The sequence below is a fragment of the Salvelinus namaycush genome, chromosome 11, assembly GCF_016432855.1.
Source record: "Salvelinus namaycush isolate Seneca chromosome 11, SaNama_1.0, whole genome shotgun sequence".
NCBI lineage: Eukaryota > Metazoa > Chordata > Actinopteri > Salmoniformes > Salmonidae > Salvelinus > Salvelinus namaycush.
In genome coordinates this window covers 35,910,139-35,917,872 of record NC_052317.1, presented here as the reverse complement: position 1 = coordinate 35,917,872, position 7,734 = coordinate 35,910,139, and positions in this window count along the sequence as shown.

The window sequence follows — 7,734 nt, the reverse complement described above, 5'->3', positions numbered from 1 at the left end:
AAATTTTTAAAAATTACTATAAAAATGTTACTTTCATGAAATCACACATGCAATACACCAAATTAAAGCTACACTTGTTGTGAATCCAGCCAACATGTCAGATTTCAAAAATACTTTACGGCGAAAGCAAACGATGCTATTATCTGAGGATAGCACCCCAGCAAACAAACACAGAAAATCATATTTCAACCCTCCAGGCGCGACACTAAACGCAGAAATAAAGATATAATTCATGCCTTACCTTTGAAGAGCTTCTTCTGTTGGCACTCCAATATGTCCCATAAACATCACAAAGGGTCCTTTTGTTCGATTGATTCCGTCGATATATATCCAAAATGTCCATTTATTTGGCGCATTTGACCCAGAAAAACCCTGGTTCCAACTCGCGCAACATGACTACAAAATATCTCATAAGTTACCTGTAATCTTTGTCCAAACATTTCAAACTACTTTCCTAATACAAGTTTAGGTATATTTTTACGTAAATAATCGATAAAATAAGACGGGATATACTGTGTTCAATATCGGAGGAAAACAAAGTGTAGCGAGCTTTCGGGTCAAGCGCCTCCAACAAAGAGTACACTTCCCTCTACCCTCGTTCTGAACAGTGCTACTTCTTCATTTCTCAAAGGAAAAACCTCAAGCAATTTCTAAAGACTGTTGACATCCAGTGGAAGCGATAGGAACTGCAAGAAAGTCGCTTTGAAATCTGGATTCCCAATAAAAACTCATTGAAAAGAGAGTGACCTCCAAAAAAAAAATATTCTGAATGGTTTGTCCTCTGGGTTTCGCCTGCCAAATAAGTTCTGTTATACTCACAGACATGATTCAAACAGTTTTAGAAACTTCAGAGTGTTTTCTATCCAAATCTACTATTAATATGCATATCTTAGCTTCTGGGCCTGAGTAGGAGGCAGTTTACTTTGGACACGCTTTTCATCCGGACGTCAAAATACCGCCCCCTATCCCAAAGTAGTTTTAACGAGAGCGACTTACAGTCAGTGCATTCAACGGTAATGCTTAATTTAAGAGGTCCTTATTACAGTGCAATTATATGTGTAATTACCCATTAACAAGCATCTTAGGTAATTGTAATAACTCCTAGATACACTGTAATAACAACATGTAACTGGTGTAAATTGCAGTCTGTAATTACAGAGGCGTAACAACAAATGCTTGTTACCATGCTTGTTACAACATTCACAAATTTAGTGTTTAGTTTCTTCTCAGCTGCATACGATTCAGTAATAACTGTCACAAGGTTGTAATTGCTTGTGGACAAATGTGATGGATGTCTGATATTACAAAGGTTGAAGGCTCAATAGGCTCTAATTACTTACCCGTGAATGCGCACTCTTAAAATCTCTACTCAATGTTGTTGCTAGCACTTGCTCCTGTATAAAAAAGTATAAATCAAATCAAATTATATTTGTCACATGCACAGAATACAACAGGTACCTTACCATGAAATGCTTACTTACAAGCCCTTAAATAACAATGCAGTTCAAGAAATAAAGTTAAGAAAATATTTGCAAAATAAACTAAAGTAAAAAATCTAATAAAAAGTAACCCAAAATAACAATACCGAGGCTATATACAGGGGGTACCGGTACCGAGTCAATGTGCGGGGGTACAGGTTACAGGTCATATGTACATGTAGCTAGAGGTAAAGTGATGCTCTCGATGGTGCAGCTGTAGAACTTTTTGAGGATCTGGGACCCATGACAAATCTTTTCAGTCCCCTGAGGAGGAAAAGCTGTTGTCGAGCCCTGCTCATGACTGTCTTGGTTTGTTTGGACCATGATAGTTTGTTGGTGATGTGGACACCAAGGAACTTGAAACTCTCGACCCACTCCACTACAGTCCCATTGATGAATGGGGGGCTGTTCGGCCCTCCTTTTCCTGTAGTCCACGATCATCTCCTTTGTCTTGATCATGTTGAGGGAGAGGTTGTTGTCCTGTCACCATACTGCCAGGTCTCTGACCTCCTCCCTATAGGCTGTCTCATCACTTTTGGTGATCAGGCCAACACTGATGTGTCATCAGCAAACTTAATGACGGTGTTGGAGTCACGCTTGGCCATGCAGTTGTGGGTGAACAGGGAGTACAGGAGGGGACGGAGCACGCATCCCTGAGGGGCCACAGTGTTGAGGATCAGCATGGCAGATGTGTTGTTGCCTACCCTTACCCCCAGGGGGCGGCCCTTCAGGAAGTCCAGGATCCAGTTGCAGAGGGAGATGTTTAGTCCCAGGGTCCTTAGCTTAGTGATGAGCTTTGTGGGCACAATGGTGTTGAACGCTGAGCTGTAGTCATTGAACAGCATTCTCACAACGGGTTTCCTTGTGTGCAGTTGGAAAGGAACAGTGTGGAGTGCGATAGAGGATCCGTTGGGGCGGTATGCTAATTGGAATGTGTCTAGAGTTTCTGACACTTCATGGCTACCGACGTGAGTGCTGCGGGACAGTAGTCATTTGAGCAGGTTAACTTCGCTTTCTTGGGCACAGTGACTATGGTGGCCTGCTTGAAACATTTAGGGATTACAGACTTGGTCAGGGAGAGGTTGAAAATGTCAATGAAGACACTTGCCAGTTGGTCCGCACATGCTCTGTGTACACGTCCTGGTAATCTGTTTGGCCCCGCGGCCTTGTGAATGTTGACCTGTTTAAAGGTCTTGCTCACATCGGCTACGGAGAGCGTGATCACACAGTCGTCCGGAACAGCTGGTGCTCTCTTGCATACTTCAGTATTGCTTGCTTCGAAGCGAGCATAAAAGGCATTTAGCTCATTTGGTAGGCTCGCGTCACTGGGCAGCTCGCGGCTGAGTTTCCCTTTGTAGTTCGTAATAGTTTGCAAGCCCTGCCATATCCAACGAGCGTCAGAGCCAGTGTAGTAGGATTCAGTCTTAGTCCTGTATTGATGCTTTTCCTGTTTGATGGTTCATCTACAGTTGAAGTTGGAAGTTTACATACACTTAGGTTGGAGTCATTAAAACTAGTTTTTCAACCATTCCACACATTTCTTGTTAATTAAAACAAACTGTAGTTTTGGCAAGTCGGTTAGGACATCTACTTTGTGCATGACACAAGTAATTTTTCAAAGAATTGTTTACAGACAGATTATTTCACTTATAATTCACTGTATCACAATTCCAGTGGGTCAGAAGTTTACATACACTAAGTTGACTGTGCCTTTAAACAGCTTGGAAAAATCCTGAAAATTATGTCATGGCTTTAGAAGCTTCTGATAGGCTAATTGACATCATTTGAGTCAATTGGAGGTGTACCTGTGTATGTATTTCAAGGCCTACCTTCAAACTCAGTGCCTCTTTGCTTGACATCATGGGAAAATCAAAAGAAATCAGCCAAGACCTCAGAATAAATTGGAGACCTCCACAAGTTTGGTTCATCCTTGGGAGCAATTTCCAAATGCCTGAAGGTACCACGTTCATCTGTACAAACAATAGTACGCAAGTATAAACACCATGGGACCATGCAGCTGTCATACTGCTCAGGAAGGAGACGTATTCTGTCTCCTAGAGATGAACGTACTTTGGTGCGAAAAGTGCAAATCAATCCCAGAACAACAGCAAAGGACCTTGTGAAGATGCTGGAGGAAACAGGTACAAAAGTATCTATATCCACAGTAAAATAAGTCCTATATCAACATAACCTGAAAGGCCGCTCAGCAAGGAAGAAGCCACTGCTCCAAAACCGCCATTAAAAAGCCAGACCGGGCTTCCCGGGTGGCGCAGTGGTCTAAGGCACTGCATCACAGTGCTAGCTGTGCCACCAGAGACTCTGGGTTTGAGCCCAGGCTCTGTCGCAGCCGGCCGCGACCGGGAGGTCCATGGGGCAACGCACAATTGGCCTAGCGTCGTCCGGGTTAGCGAGGGTTTGGCCGGAAGGGATATCCTTTTCTCATCACGCACTAGCGACTCCTGTGGCGGGCCTTCGTCTCTCCCGAGCCCGTACGGGAGTTGTAGCGATGACACAAGACAGTAACTACAAACAATTGGATACCACGAAATTGGGGAGAAAAATGTTGGTAAAAAAAATATTATAATAAAAAAAAGCCAGACCACGGTTTGAAACTGCACATGGGGATAAAGATCGTACTTTTTGGAGAAATGTCCTCTGGTCTGATGAAGCAAAAATAGAACTGTTTGGCCATAATGACCATTGTTATGTTTGGAGGATAAATGGGGAGGCTTTGCAAGCCAAAGAACACCATTCCAACCGTGACGCACGGGGGTGGCAGCATCATGTTGTGGGCGTGCTTTGCTGCAGGAGGCACTGGTGCACATCACAAAATAGATGGCATCATGTAGATGGAAAATTATGTGGATATATTGAAGCAACATCTCAAGATCAGTCAGGAAGTTAAAGCTTGGTCACAAATGGGTCTTCCAAATGGACAATGACCCCCAAGCATACTTCCAAAGTTGTGGCAAAATGGCTTAAGGACAACAAAGTCAAGGTATTGGAGTGGCCATCACAAAGCCCTGACCTCAATCCTATAGAAAATGTGTGGGCAGAGCTGATAAAGCGTGTGCAAACAAGGAGGCCTACAAACCTGACTCAGTTACACAAGCTCTGTCAGGAGGAATGGGCCCAAATTCAACCAACTTACTGTGGGAAGCTTGTGGAAGGCTACCCGAAACTTGTGACCCAAGTTAAACAATTTAAAGGCAATGCTACCAAATACTAATTGAGTGTATGTGAACTTCTGACCCACTGGGAATGTGATGAAAGAAATAAAAGCTGAAATAAATCATTCTCTCTCTTATTATTCTGACATGTCACATTCTTAAAATGAAGTGGTGATCCTAACTGAACTAAGACAGGGCATTTTTACTAGGATTAAATGTGTGGAGTAAAGGTGGTGTAGAGTTTTTTTTCCAGTGGTAGCACATGTCACATGCTGGAAGAATTTCCGTAAAACGGATTTGAGTTTACCTGCATTAATTTTCCTGGCCACGAGGAGCACCACTTCTGGATGAACAGTTTCTTGTTTGCTTATGGCCTTATACAGTGGTCTTAGTGCCAGCATCTGTTTGTGGTGTTAAATAGACGGCTACGAAAAATATAGATGAAAAGTCTCTTGGTAGATAGTGTGGTCTACAGTTTATCATGAGGTACTATTGTTCAGGTGAGCAATACCTCGAGACCTCTTCAATATTAGACATCGCGCACCAGCTGTTATTGACAAATAGACACACACCACCACCCCTCATCTTACCAGACATAGCTGTTCTGCAGATGCACGGAAAACATAGCCAAGTGTATATTATCTGTGTCGTCGTCCAGCCACGACTCAGTGAAACATAAGATATTACAGTTTTTAATGTCCTGTTGTTAGGATAGTCTCGAGCGGAGATCATCCAGTTTATTTTCCAGTGATTGGAAGTTGGCCAATAGAATGGACGGTAGAGGCGGGTTACCGTCTTTTCTTCACGCGAATGACAGGGATTTGGGACTGGTTCGGAGAAGCAGTATATCCTTCGCATAGGACTCGTTAAAGAAAAAACTATGTCCAGTTCGTGGTGAGTAATCTCTGTTCTGATATCCAGAAGTTATTTTCGGTCATAAGAGACGGTCGATGTGAAACAATGTGAAAAATCCCACAAAATAGCACAGTTGGTTAGGGGCACGTAAAACGGCAGGCATCCCCTCCGGTGCCATACCATCTGGGTTAACTTGATTGAGTTTACAAAAACAGATCAGATATTGTCCATACGGGTGTCATCACGTATCATAATAAAATGTTTTGCTCATAACGAATGTGTACGTTACCGATTATGACAACCTGACCCTCTGTGCTATCCAAGTGAGAGGATAAACCCACAATTACACCACAGGGCACATGCAATATAATTACTAGGTGTTATAATTCATTTTAACTAGCTAAATCCTGTGTATCTTGAGGGGTACTTTTAGTTAATCTGTACTTATATAATACTTTACCCATCCTGACAACCCGGACCAAAGTTTAAAGCTTCTGGAAGCAACATGCAAGTGAGAATGTCCCATCATGTAACCTTGCACGGAAAAATAGTTTGTCTTATGACCATTTTAAGTGCATTTATAAGCCATTATTCAACCAAGCTTAATAATAGGCTTACATTTTGGCAATCATAAATGACTAACTTACCATTTAAAACATAACCGTTTATTAATATGTCTACAAATGTATAATTGATGGTTAAAGTAATTGTCCCTTTGTCAAATGCACTGTTAAATGATTAAAAAAATATGACATTTTTTTAATGTAAATTGTTTGTGAACCCATTTTTGCCATTGGACATGGGTATCAGACTCCAGAGCCCTTTATTGCAGAGTTGTGTCAATGAGGTGGTCGGTTTTCAATTGGCTAACACTGTGGTTTGTGCAGACTGAAATAAAGTGGTTTGTGCAGACTGAAATAAGGTGGTTTGTGCAGACTGAAATAAAGTGGTTTGTGCAGACTGAAATAAAGTGGTTTGTGCAGACTGAAATAAGGTGGTTTGTGCAGACTGAAATAAAGTGGTTTGTGCAGACTGAAATAAAGTGGTTTGTGCAGACTGAAATATAGTGGTTTGTGCAGACTGAAATAAAGTGGTTTGTGCAGACTGAAATAAAGTGGTTTGTGCAGACTGAAATAAAGTGGTTTGTGCAGACTGAAATAAAGTGGTTTGTGCAGACTGAAATAAAGTGGTTTGTGCAGACTGAAATAAAGTGGTTTGTGCAGACTGAAATAAAGTGGTTTGTGCAGACTGAAATAAGGTGGTTTGTGCAGACTGAAATAAAGTGGTTTGTGCAGACTGAAATAAAGTGTTTTGTGCAGACTGAAATAAAGTGTTTTGTGCAGACTGAAATAAGGTGGTTTGTGCAGACTGAAATAAAGTGGTTTGTGCAGACTGAAATAAAGTGGTTTGTGCAGACTGAAATAAAGTGGTTTGTGCAGACTGAAATAAGGTGGTTTGTGCAGACTGAAATAAAGTGGTTTGTGCAGACTGAAATAAAGTGGTTTGTGCAGACTGAAATAAAGTGGTTTGTGCAGACTGAAATAAAGTGGTTTGTGCAGACTGAAATAAAGTGCGTTGGGATGCGTTGGGATACAAATGTAACATTTGTAAGAAGCATGGCAACAAGCATTCATTGTTACACCTCTGTAATTACAGACTGCAATTACCACCAGTTGCATGTTGTTTTTACAGTGCAACTATTAATTATTACAATTAATTATAATACTTGTTACAGTATAATTGCATATGTAGTTACACTGTAATAAGGACACCTTAAAATGAAGTGTTACCCATTCAATTAAGGTAGATAAACAACCAATTATCACAGTTATAGCGAGTAGAGGTGTTAGCCCAGGTGTCCTGGCTACAGATGTAGGATCGTAATTTGACCTAGTTTGCTACAGCAGGAAAATAATCCTCCAGCAACAGGAAATGTGAATTATTATGTGGATTTGAATTACTAGACATTTTTGTAGGGGTTAATACTTTTTTGTAAGGGAAAATCTAATCTTACATTTCAAAGTGGAAATTACAAACTTCTGAAGCCTTTTTAGACCTCAAATAAACCACAAGGTTTACATTTCCAGCATTACATTTTAAGGAACTGACAGTATCTGTGTTTCTGTTTTCTTCCTACCTCCACTGCACTCGTCCCTGAGCTGTCTCTGCTAAGCCTAGCGTCCTTTCTCATGGTCCTGGTACCAGAAGACCAGGGGACCACACTGCCAGCA